Below are 13,639 nucleotides of genomic sequence, written 5' to 3'. Positions count from 1 at the left end.
TACACTGAGGCAAGATTACAAGTAATGTGGTGAAGAGCCTTCAAGAGACTGGAAAGACTCTAATAGAGATGCCTGTCAATTCAGTGCAGTATAATTAGCTCGTAAAACTTTAAACAAACAATTATTCTAGTCCTCCGCCAACAGGCTGCTGAGGGCAGGGCCAAAGAGGACAGTTCTCCTTAGGAGAGCTGGTCTCCAGAGCTTATGCAGAGGCCAAGCTGTGATTCACAGGACCCACTGCCTCCCACTGTTATCTGCTGGTACCTCCAGCCCACACACAGCAGTCCAGTGCTGCTGAGTGCTCCTTCTTGGCCAGTACCATAAATAGGCCCCCTCCTTTCTCATTATTCCTAAAACTGTCAGTAGTGGGCAAATGTATTATCAATAGAAGGAATTTGTTTTCATTTTAAGAAATTTTCATTTTAAGAAATAACAATGGAACCATTTTTCAAAGTAATTCTGAGAAAATATCATAACAAAGGATAACCTTCATCTAGGCCATGGAGACAACGTCTGAGGTTTAAAGACAGAGAAGTGCACTTTCATTGTAGGACTAATACGGTAGAAAACAGAAAAGGCTAAACTGCGAGATTTAAGATCCGGGTCACAGCTCCAGCATCACTGCTAACTGAAACTGGGCTGGTTTTTTAACCCTGCTAGATCTCAGTTTCCCCATCAATAATTTGGGGAATAGGAGGAGTAGGTTAAAACAATCAAGACCTTTTGAAATGTAATTCTAACTAGTTTATAGCTTTGTGGATAGCTCTTTGAATTGTGGTTGAAATCAGTATGCAAGATGACCTGATTAAAATCCTATCAACCTCAATTAAAAATAAGGGAGAGTCTATCAGAGGTTGTTTCGGTCTATTTTGTTGTTTGCTTTCAAAAGAACTCAGGAATAGCAATGAAGTGAGAGTGGAAATCATAACAGCCACTAATGAGTCTCATTTAACTCCAGCAATGACACTCACCAGTGACCATTTGTCCCTAGATTCTACTGCTGTGCTTCTATCTACCACCACACCCTAATGCAGACCATCCTTTCAGGTTCCTGTGTGTACCTCCAGCCACTTACAGCTCTATAAATAACAACAGCCAGGCACACAGCAACCAGTCACCTGTGAAATTAGCATCAAATGGTCTGATCAGGTTTCTTTACCCGCCCTCCTCCTCTTTGCCCTAGGCCAAAAATTCAGACAATGCTGTTAGACCACAGTTACATCATCCTTCCCAGGACCTGTGGATGGAGCATGGCCCTATCACAACACCAGACAGCCTTTTCTCTGTACATCACTCCAATGGGCTTTAATAGAAAATGTCAAAATTTTAACAAGCACCAAATCTCCAATATTTATTTTATAACTTCAGAACGCTATGAAATTTTTGTAACAAAGGCTCTAGAAGTTCCAAGAAATAAAACACAAGCTTATTCTTAGAGTGCAATGTTTTAATAATCAATTAAACTTGATAAATTCAGAATAAAATTTAATAGCAACTAAAATCTGGTATGGCTAAATATCAGCTGAAAATACCTCTTTAGATCACAGGTAAGGCCAGCTGTGGTGGCTCACACCTGTAATCCCAGCACTTTGGGAGGCCAAGGCAGGAGATCACTTGAGGCCAGGAGTTCAAGACCACTGGTCAACATAGAAAGACCCCCATCTCTAGAGAAGATAAAAAAGAATTTAGTTGGCCAAACACCTGGAGTCTCAGCTGCTAGAGTGGCTAAAGTGAAAGGACTGCTTGAGCCCAGGAGGTCCAGGCTGCAGTGAGCTATGATCACACCACTGTACTCCAGCCTGGGTGACAGTGTGTGTGTGTGTGTGTTTATATACACACACACATATACACACACACACACACACACACACACATATTTTTTTTTTTTTTTTGAGAAAGAGTCTCGCTCTCTAGCCCAGGCTGGAGTGCAGTGGAGCAATCTCGGGCTCACTACAACCTCTGCCTCCCGAGTTCAAGAGATTCTCCTGGCTTAGCCTCCTGAGTAGCTGGGATTACAGGCATGTGCCACCAAGCCCGGCTAAATTTTTGCATTTTTAGTAGAGACACAGTTTCACCATGTTGGTCAGGCTGGTCTCGAACTGCTGACCTCGTGATCTGCCTTCCTCGGCGTTCCAAAGTGCTAGGATTACAGGCGTGAGCCACTGCACCCAGCCTCCATCTATATATTTTTTAAGTTATACTCCTTTATTTTGAATATAACAGATTTCTTGGCTAAGTTGGAAAACCCAAGGTGGCAGCATTTTTTGTAAAGCTCAGGAAACAAGCTCTTCCCATCCTTTCTAATGCCTGGACAGTCAATGTGAAAAGACAACCTCTCCAACCCATTCAACAAATGTGGATTTACTGCACAGACACTATGTGTCAGGCCCATTGATAGAGATTCTGGGGATCCCTAAATAGAACAGTGTGCCTAAAATTGTACTATTATTCACACACATACTAACAAACAGATATGGTGGCTCATACCTGTAATTAGACCTGTAATCCCAGCACTTTGGAAGGCTGAGATGGATCACTTGATCCCAAGAAGTTCAAGACCAGCCTGGGCAACACAGGGAGACCCAGACTCCATTTTTTTTTTTTTTTAAAGGCTCACAACTATGTGTAGTACTTTCTTTTAACAGAGGCTTAAAGAGATAAAATGTAAAAATGGCAACGTCATTTTTCAAATTTCGGCCTTTCACTATTATACAGTCCACAGCCACACCCCACCCCAAACACACACATATCTAAGCTTGTTAGGATAAACACAAGCCCATCTATATCAGGAAAAAGAGAATGTGGTCAGTGAATGCTTACTACTGATGGTGGCAACCCACACCTCAGTCCCACTCATTGGTTCCACGCTGAATGGGAAATCATGCTGACTCCCAAGAGCCCACAAACTCATCAGTCTGTCCCAAGAAACAGCTAGAAAATCGACTGGCTTGTTCACAGCATTAACGTTACAAGAATACTAATCATTCCTTTTTCTTTATTTATCATTCTTCAAGATCAGGCTAACTCCTCTGGTCTGTCCACACTGTTGCAGCCCACAGTAACATCATGTCTCTGAATCTAAAGTTCTGTGGCCCTGACACATGTTAGAGCAGTAAGTCCCAAACCTCACTGCACATTACAACTATCTGCGGAGCTTTAAAAAAATGCTTAGGTTCTACCCCACAGAGATTCTGATTTAAGTGGTATAGAGTGAGGTCTTGGCATGGGTTTTTTCTTAACCCCCCTGGGTGATTCTAACATACAGCCAAGGTTAAGAATAACTGCACCACACCAGTAGTTCTCCAAGTTTGATCTATGGACCAGCAATATCTAGGAACTGAGAAATGCAAATTCTCAAGACACAGACCAAACGAGTAAAAAAAAACAAAGTATGGGGATGAGGCCCAGCGATTTGTATTTTGATAATTCTCGAAGACATTCTGAGGCACACTAATGTTTGAGAACCACTGTATTACAGAATCTAAGGATCCTTAAGAATTACTTTTAGTTAACTTTTAAAGCATTTACATTTTACCTTTCCAGTTACACAATAAGGTCCTCAAAGTCAAGAACTATATTTTATATTTATTTCTACCTATCTCTCTAGCCAATACTGTGCCTGACAGAAGTAACTGCTTCATTAATATTTATTGGCTTTTCATCCAGCACATCTCAGTATAGGAACATAATACACATCCACAAACAAGAAAGAAGACAGCCTTGGGCCAGCATGAACCAGCATGAGTGATCTGTCCCCAGAAACCTGATTAAAGGCCAATGCCCTCCCACCTCACATGGTTCAGCTCTCCCCATACCATCCAAAGATGCTTTTCATTTCATAGAGTGTTACAAAGAGGGGCTTGGAATCAGGGACTCTTATGCTCAAAGTTTTCTCCGAAGCCTACTTTTTAAAGGGAAAAAAACAAAAAATCATTTGTAAATAATTTTATATTCAACAAAACTCAACACTTATTGATCACCTATTGAATGCAAAGCACTGTCCTGGGCATAGCTGAAGACATATATATGTCTTAGATATCAGAACTCAAAGGCCTTAGAGTAGATCAGTAGTGCCTGTAGGGCTTTATTTTAAAACACAGCTTTCCAAGAAATGATCTACATAGAAAGGAAACATTCACAGGAACAGATCACGAAATTCTAGCTGCTTCCACCAGGACCTGGTAGCAACATCTTCAATCAGCCAAATAATTTTCTCTGAATTATAAAGTATACAAATGTATTTTAGAAGACACTTAAGTAATACAGTTGAAATACATACAACGATTCCATTAAAACAATTAGAATAGCTAAGTATTTAAGACTAGAAATATGTGAGTGTTCAATCAGAAAATGGGATGAGATGCAGGAGAAAATAAGGGTTGGGAGGTGCTAGGTATCCTCCATTTATTAAAACATGCACATACTGGTAGCCTTCTCCAGTTTGCTTGTGGCCATGCTGCCAGGGTCATCTGGAAATGCCCAAGAGCAAAGGTAAGATATACTTATAAAGTTCCCTTGAGATACTATGCCTTTAAAACACTAAGTTTTTCTAACCACAGAAGGACAATCAAAGGCAGTGAGTTAGGGAAAGAGGTAATGACAGTTACTCAAATAGCCACTTTCTGAGTTTAACTGTGGCCTCAATTAAAGATGCTTCATTGGTCGGGTGCAATGGCTCACTCCTGTAATCCCAGAACTTTGGGAGGCCAAGGCGGGCAGATCACTTGAGATCAAGAGATCGAGACCATCCTGGTCAACAAGGTGAAACCCCGTCTCTACTAAAAATACAAAAATTAGTCGGGTGTAGTAGCACAAACCTGTAGTCCCAGCTACTCAGGAGGCTGAGGCAGGAAAATCACTTGAACCTGGGAAGCAGAGGTTGCAGTGAACCAAGATCGTGCCTCTGCACTCCAACCTGGGCAAAAGAGCAAGATTCCAACTCAAAAAAAAAAAAAAAAGAAAGAAAGAAAGATGCTTCATCATAAGTAGGAATGGCAGCCCACTCCTGAGTAAGCTGTTTGCCTCAGTCTTGAAAAAGATTAATGATCAGTGACCTGGCTATTTTCTTCTACAGGTCAAACAGAGACACTAGAAATCGCCTTGCTTACTACACATCAGAACTGTGCTTCACAACACACGGCGGTGGGGAAGCGTCCTCCAAAGTCAGGCAAGTCAAAAGGAAAGGCAGAAAAAGACACAAATATGACCATAAGCCACAGTATTCTTTGCCATTTCAGTTTCCAGGGCTCCCTGAGAAAACAGAGAGTGACTCCTTGCACTAACTCAAAGGTTTACTGAATAAGCAAGCAGATTGGATCTTCAGTCGGGAGTGCAGGCACCAAGAAACCAGCTACAGTTGTATTACTTGTGTTTCCACAGTTGTATCCACAGCTTATATTTTTTTAAAGAACAAAAGAAGATAAAATCTGGAAATATTCTTAGAGGTTTCCCAATGCCCACAGCTTCTGTACCACATGCAGACATTCCTGGAACACCTTCAGTAACATAAAACCTAATATTTACATTTTTGACTAGGCATGGTGGCTCATGTCTGTAACCCCAGCACTTTGGGAGGCTGAGGCAGAAGGACTGCTTGAGGCCAGGAGTTCAAGACAAGCCTGGGAAACATAGCAAGACCCCATTTCTACAAAATATTTTTATTTAATTAGCTGGGTGTGGTGGCATGCACTTGTAGTCTCACTAACTTGGGAAGCTGAGGCGAGGGGCTCACCTGAGCCCAGGAGTTCAAGGTTGCAGTGAGCTGTAATCAAACTACTGTACTCTAATCTGGGTATCAGACTGAGACACTATCTCTAAAAAACAAAAACAATTTTTACATTTGGGAAAGCCCTGCAAGAACGCTCTCCCCAAAACAGAGCCATAGTATTTTCCTCTATGCCTTCCCCTATAGTCCTGCTTCCATACTAGGAAAGGAAAAACCTAACTAATCCCTCCTAGAAACCACAATCCACATAGGATATAGAGATAGATATCATGTGCAAATTTTTCAAGTATTACAACCCTTTAACGCAGGCTGATGATTCCTAATATGTATTTTTTCCCCCACACATAGTTCCTTTGCCAAAAGGTCAACACAATTAGAAGCTATAACTGTGCCCAACCCTCTGACATTAGTCATATGATGACAGTAACCATGACACATACAGAAACACCCAATAGAAACAAAGACCAGCTAAGTAGGCACTGAGGAGGGATAGAGACCACAGGAGTGACCCAAGGATCAAATTCAGCTCTTGCTAGACTAGGAGAATCCCATGGTGAACTCAGAGAAAGAAGTGGGGTGGGGGAGGTCTCCTACCCAGGGTCAGTCTCAGGGATCTATTATTTAAAAGCAGAGAAATGAGACCACGGGTATTTGCACTGCCAAAACAGGGAAGCTATCAGGAATGACATTCTGACACCCACTCAAAACTCATTTTGAATCTGGGACCACATTCAAAGAATGTCTTTCCTTCTAGCACTGACAGAAATGCTAGCAGCTCACCTGGCCCAGCTGGAACACACAGGCAGCCTTCCCCGGAATCCAGCTCTGACCAGTACTGCTACAGGAAAATGATCTGCTTGCCTTGAAATGTGTGCTGCAGAATGAAGGCATCCCCATCAACAACACCCCAACCCTTCACACCCAGCCTCAGACACCTGCTACACTTTATCTGGGTAGACCAGCCAGACCAATCTAAGTCAAGGGAAAGAGTAAGAACATAAGGTGACCTGACTCAACCCCAGGTCTGGATTGGAAATGGCTTATCAGTGAGGGAGAATCCCTGGGCTTCCTTGGCAAGATTAAAAAATGCAGCCTAGATGGAAATATGATAGCCATCAGGTTAAAGTGAGGCCAATGGGAGAGGCCTAAAAGCCTCGATGACTGCATCAGGGATCATTCTCAGCCTCTATGGAGAGCAGGATGTCGACAGAAAGCACCACTCCCTGGAAAGCACTGATGAAAACCATGACCGCCCAGGCAACAGCAGTTCCCAAATGGGGAGTCCACCCTGCCATTAGCCACCAAGAAGACAGCGTCCTGAGAAGGAAAAGAGTGAAGGGTGGGGTTAAGTGAGATAGGCAAAAACATACCACAATGCAGATTTTCTATAACCCAGCATCACAATTTACAGCTTCTAAAGATACCACATAATATTCTTCACAACACTATCCAGTTAAAAAAAAAAATACAAAACATTATTTCCACATGGTGATAACATACTTAACGATTTCTAATTATGTATTCTGTTTATTCTGCAAGTAGTTATCTGGTTAATTCATAATTTACCAGAACTAGTTTATATTTACACAAACTGCTAACAGATTAATATTCTGAAGAATTCGCAACTAGTCTAGGTTCCTCTGGAGAGATCAGGAGTTCCCAAGAACCACTTGGGGCATTAATTTAAAAAAAAAAAATTATTGGACTATATCCTAGACCTACTGAACCAGAATCTTCAGGGATGAAAATCCCTGATTTGTAAATCAACTTTACTGAGGTATACTTTACTCAGAAAATTAAAAGTACCCACTCTAAGTACACTATTTGCTGAGTCTGACAAATGTATAAGCCACAACGCCAAGATATATATTTCTATCACCTCAAAAATTTCCCTCGTGGTAGGCCCACAAATTCTTGCTGAGATTTCCTATTTTTGTTGTTTAAAATAAATAAATACTTGCTTATTGAAGCATTTTTATGATGTCTGCTTTAAAATTCTTGTCAGAATTCCAACATCCGATTCATCTCAGTGCTTGTATCCATTATTGGCTATTCACATTCATGCTGTGCTCTTCCTGGTTTTTGACTGTATCCTGGACATCTTTATTTACTTATTTTATTTTTGAGACAGTCTCGCTCTGTTGCCCAGGCTGGAGTACAGTGGCACAATCATGGTTCATAGCAGCCCCGATTTCCTGGGCTCAAGAGATCCTCCTGCCTCAGCCTCCTGTGTAGCTGGGACAACAGGAACACACCACCACCGGCTATTTTTTTTTTTTTTTCTTTTTAAAGAGAAGGGGGTCTGTGTTGTCCTGGCTGGTCTCAAACTCCTGGCCTCAAGCAATCCTCCTGCCTGGCCTCCCAAAGTGCTGGGATTATAGGTGTGAGCCACGGCTCCCAGCCCTGGACATCTTTGCTTAGCAGGCAGTACCCCTGTTGAAAAGTAGCATGGGGTGGTGGGTGTGGACTCTGCTTCCTCCAGGGCCCTACCATCACTAGAGTGGAAAAAGCAGGGCACTGGGTCACAATGACAGCTGCAGACAATGGGGTAGAAGTTCGCCTCCCAACTTGGCTCTGCAGACAACTTTCTACTGAATATGAGGCACTGACTGGCACTGGTTTATTTCCTCTAAGTTAGGGTGTTCGACAGGATTCCTCTTAGCTCCAGTGCCACCAGGAAGGAGAGCTGACTCACATTATTTTTTTGCTACAGGGTAGAGACGGAAGCTCAGCATAAGGCTGGACCCCGCTGATACTCCTGGCTCTGCCATGGAGTACTACCCAGTTCTGCCCAGCAAGGGGAATGAAAGATCAGCACCCTGCTCCATTCTGCTGACACCACCTGGCAGAGGAAATGAAGCACCGCCTGCTTCCAAGGACCAGCGTGGAAGATCAACTCTGCACAGCCCAGCTGCAATGGCAGGGGTTGGTGATATGGGGTGTGGTTTTTCCCTGGGTGTTTGGCAGCAACAGGGAGGATACTGTCCAAAAGGCTTTCTGTTGTAGCCCACCCTTTCCCCATGCCTTCGGTTTGGGAAAAAATATTTTTCTTAAAGCTTTTTTTTTTTTTTGTCTGTGCCTCTTGGCATTTCTGGTTTAAAGATTTTGTAGTACCCTGTATGAGACACATGCAAGCTGTGTTTTACTATGTTTTGCTTTATTGAGCTTTGCAGATACATGCATTGTGTTTTGCCACGTTGGCCAGGCTGGTCTCAAACAAACAGCCTTGAGTGATCTGCCTGCCTTGGCCTCCCAAAGTGCTGGGATTACAGGTGTGAGCTACCACAGCCAGCCTCACTTAATCCTTACAATAACTTTCATGTGGGTATGATTTTCATGGACATTCTCCATATAAGGTGAGAGACACTACATTTATGTGAATTGCCCAAGGTCACATAGCTCATAAATACTAGGTCTGCTGCACACTAACCTTCCAAAAAATTCAAATAAATAAATAGTAGGTCTGGGATTCAAAATCCAGCTGTTTAGCTCTTGGAGCCCTCATTCTCACATACTGTGTAGTCTTTTACACAATGCAAAGCTCATAAACCTACCTTTATGCATGAATTTTTAAAACTTATTCAAATACACTACGGCATTATCCTACAGTAATAAATAAAGTCAAGGAACACAGAAATCAAAACGAATTTGCCTTAGGCGGTAAATTCAGAAACTCATTGGCATCCTCTCTGGACTGAGAGGTATAAATCATTAAGTCTTAACTTCTTAGTCTTGCTCCTCATAATCTGATACAAGTCAATATTTTCAAACTTACTTCCACTTTAAGACTTTAAATTCGAGCCAAGTACAGTGACTCATGCCTATAATCTCAGCACTCTGGGAGGCCAAGGCGTGAGGATCGCTTGAAATCAGGAGTTTGAGACCAGCCTGGGCAACACAGGGAGGCCCCATCTCCAAAAAAGACTTAAAAAGTAGCTGGGCGTGGTGGTGTGTGCCTGTAGTCCAAACCACTCAGGAGGCTGAAGTGGGAGGATGGCTTAAGCCTGAGAGATGGAGGCTGCAATGTTCGTGCCACTGCACTCCAGTCTGGGCAACAGAGCGAGACTCTATCTCCAAAACAAACAAACAAAAAGATTTTAAATTCCCTGACAGAAAGGACCTTATACCTTTATCAGACTGCACAGTTGTTTCTAACAAACTTGGCAAACATTTATTGAAGAAGTAAGAGAAAGAACGAATCCAACATCAGGAAAAACACTTAGAATGTAGGGCAATTGAGGCCGGGCGCAGTGGCTCAAGCCTGTAATCCCAGCACTTTGGGAGGCCGAGACGGGCGGATCACGAGGTCAGGAGATCGAGACCATCCTGGCTAACACGGTGAAACCCCGTCTCTACTAAAAAATACAAAAAACTAGCCGGGTGAGGTGGCAGGCGCCTGTAGTCCCAGCTGCTCGGGAGGCTGAGGCAGGAGAATGGCGTGAACCCGGGAGGCAGAGCTTGCAGTGAGCTGAGATCCGGCCACTGCACTCCAGCCTGGGTGACAGAGCGAGACTCCGTCTCAAAAAAAAAAAAAAGAATGTAGGGCAACTGAATGATACTGGACAAATGTGAATTTCTGAGTTGAACCGGATCTGTCTTTAAACTAGTTGTGTACAATCCAGGCTCTGTAAGCTTCAGTTATCCAGAAATTGCACAAGGTAACAATTATGGATGCAGTCCAGCTTCCTGTGCTAAACAAAAGGTACTGAAGACATAAGGATCCCCATATCTGTCTCTTCTCAGTAAAAAAAAAAAAAAAAAGTGACGTCATGGGCCAGTCGCGGTGGCTCACGCCTGTAATCCCAGCACTCTGAGAGGCCAAGGTGGGCAGATCACCTAAGGTCAGGAATTCGAGACCCGCCTGACCAATATGGAGAAACTGTCTCTACTAAAAATACAAAAATTAACTGGGCGTGGTAGTGCATGCCTGTAATCCCAGCTACTCGGGAGGCTGAGATAGAAGAATTGCTTGAACCCAGGAGGTGGAGGTTGCAGTGGGCCAAGATCGCGCCACTGCACTCCAGCCTGTGCAACAAGAGCAAAAACTCCAACTCAAAAAAAAAAAAAAAAAGGTAAGGTCACATGACAGGCAGCAGGTATGAGACTGAACCGAAATAAAAAAACCTGATCTTGAAATTTGATTCCCAGATCCTAATCTCCCCAAGAGACCACTGTTTCTCTGCCCCAGTAATCTGCCTTGTTGTCTACTAGGCAAACTCCCTGTTGTCCTCCAAACTCTTCTTGACCAAAGAGTCCTCCAGGACACCCTCACCCTTTACCACACGGAATTAGCATTGCATCTTCCGTGCTACCAACATACCTTTTGTCACTTGTATTGCTGCAGTTTCCACACTGCACTGAAACCATCTACTTGCACACGTATCTTCCACACTAGACTGTGAACTCCTTGACAGCAGAAGCAATGTTTATTCACTTCTGTACCCCACTGTTCAACACTGTGCCTGGGACCTACCTGCACACAATACATGTTTTTGACTAAGTAGCTCAAAGCCAAGTAATTTCCCTTTGGAACTCCAAATTTACTTTCTCACCACTCCCCTTTTTAGTTACCTGTTAATGCTATAGGGAAAATTGCTCTTGAAAGTAGGTCAATGGAAAGGCTAATTATCCAAGAAAAAACCTGTGGGTTCATACACAGGAAGATCGCTGGGTGCTTTGGTAGGTTTTGGGTGGTGAGAAAGCAGTTTACACAGTAATGTGCAGAAGCCATGAGTGCACAGTGGCCAGGGCAATGACAGGGCTAGTCATTCACAGTTCTACCTGCCTGAAGTTCTGAATCCTCCCCTATGGTTCTCCAACACTGCAAAAACACAGGTCCTTTAAGGAGTTGGTGGGTGAAGCCACATTTCTTTTTGTGATCTACTCCAAAACTCACTGGCCATTAGCTCTTTCAAGTAGCAACCTGTTCTGCCTTATGCAAAACCAATTTTTTTAAGTGCAACTTACTGGTGTTCACGAACAGATCGGTTTTACATTTATCCTTAACTTTAAATGATGTCATTAAGTCTTCCTAAGTGCAGCTGAGATAAGGGGGAAAAAAAGCAAGTGGAAGTAGCTATTATGCAAAGTAATGAAAGACAAGCAACTGACCTGGAGGGGGGAAACGTCAGCCTTCTGTTGTTTTCTAGTAGGTCCCTGGAAATCCTTGCTTTCTAAAGCACACTATCTCCAAAATTTACAAAGGTCTTGTATGAAGCACTCTGCAAAGCTGTGATGCAGAAGTAGGATAACCGCCTCTAACTCCACATAGCTCAGTCTATACGCCATGTAGCTCATGCCCAACAGGCCAGTGGGCTCCAGCTGGAGCCAAGAGGCTGGCACCTCAAAACACATCTCAGGCAGCCAGGATGCTCCCACTGTGGCGCCTCCACCTGCTTCTCTGGAAATCCACCGACCCACCATGTGAACTCAGGGCTGAGGGTAGTGAGTCTCAGGTAGCGCAAACCTTTCATACAAAAAAAAATTCACACACATTCTAGGGATTTGCTAAATGTCTGCTGAACGACTGTAATGTCCACACAAAGTTCTGTGGTCCTCATTTATAATGTAAAAAATGCAAAAAGATGTTTTGCTAGATTAACAAAATCACCTGAAATGAATCAAACCAATATTTTAAAAACCACCAGCACCAAAAAAAAAAAAACCAAACCAGAGCCTCTCAATAAAAGATGACCAATATACACTGCTTATATTAATAACATGCTCTGATGTGTTAGCCCCCATGAGGGCCTACACTTCCTTACCTTTAACTGTTTGTCTCACTATAGCAACCATCTGGGAGTAGACAACCATGTTTATGCTCTTGAATTTCACATTCACACCACCCTGACCATCCACCACAAATGCCAATTAGTTTTCTTATCACAATGAAAGCCACTTGATATATACTGAAACACTTGCTACATGGCAGGCACTGTTCTGAAGGTTTAACATATATTTCACCCTTCACAACAACCCTGTGAGGTAATGACTAGAATTATCTCCATTTTTTAGCTACAGCTCAGTTCACTGGACCCGCCTAATGCAATTTCTTTATCTTTTCCACCTTAGTTTATGTCCCTTGTTTATTCTCAATAATCAAGTTTACTCCGTGGGTTGGGAAACAGGAACATCAAAAGACTGACAATACATTGCCCTGTTCACCCACAAGCACTGGTTTGCATTATTAATTTCTAGACAATAAAGGCAGTGGCCAGCTCCCAGGAAAGGAGGGGAGGGAGATATAAATGCAAACATATCATAATCTGAGGAACAATTAAGTCTCCAAGTTGGAAAGCTAGCTATTTCCAGCTAAATGAAGAATGGTGCATTTCCATCACCATTAACTTCAGGAAGATTGTAGCTAATCTCATTGAATTTATAAATGAAACCCACTCTGTGAATATTACATAAGTCACCCTTCAACCTCCCACTTCCTGGACAGCAGTCAATACTTGGAAGGCAGTCAATTTCTTTCTTCCCATAAAGCAAGGAAAGAAATTCCAGTGACACTGAGTACACACTAAGAAATACTCACTAAATTCATTTTTTGTGATTTTATCTCCCACCTAATTACAGCTGAAATAATATAATATGATTTACGTCCTTTGTTCAAGTGTGACATATTTAATAGATTATTCAACATCGGTTTATCCAGCTATGTCAGACTGACAGCAGCACTTAATGTTAATCAAGGGTATGCCTATGTATCAATTTTAAGCTTCATATGGTTCAACGAAATTATCAGAGTTGCAAGACATCATCAATATGTTTTGATCCCTGTCTCAAGAGACTTGGGGTGTTTGTTAATTTTTCCTTCATGTTCTGCCTCATTACACAGAATGGGAGAAAAGAGTATAAACAAACAAGTGTGTCCACACTCTGCCATGCATTTCATGGTTTGGACATCCCAAA

The 13,639-nt window shown here is 42.6% G+C and overlaps 1 protein-coding gene and 1 long non-coding RNA gene across 10 annotated transcripts in view; one reads left to right on the top strand and one right to left on the bottom strand.

Moving 5' to 3' along the window:
• The window catches only part of LOC117072862, an 87,073-nt gene extending 81,945 nt beyond the window's left edge, over positions 1–5,128 (top strand). Inside the window, exon 3 of the long non-coding RNA XR_004432979.1 lies at positions 5,075–5,128. This is a non-coding gene — a long non-coding RNA (uncharacterized LOC117072862). The remainder of the gene's footprint in view (positions 1–5,074) is intronic.
• The window catches only part of AUTS2 (activator of transcription and developmental regulator AUTS2), a 1,231,856-nt gene that overhangs the window by 1,031,857 nt on the left and 186,360 nt on the right, over positions 1–13,639 (bottom strand). The window lies entirely within an intron of this gene.

Source organism: Trachypithecus francoisi, unplaced genomic scaffold (assembly GCF_009764315.1).
Source record: "Trachypithecus francoisi isolate TF-2019V2 unplaced genomic scaffold, Tfra_2.0 Lachesis_group4, whole genome shotgun sequence".
Classification (NCBI taxonomy): Eukaryota; Metazoa; Chordata; class Mammalia; order Primates; family Cercopithecidae; genus Trachypithecus; species Trachypithecus francoisi.
This window is presented reverse-complemented; position numbering and strand designations above follow the sequence as displayed.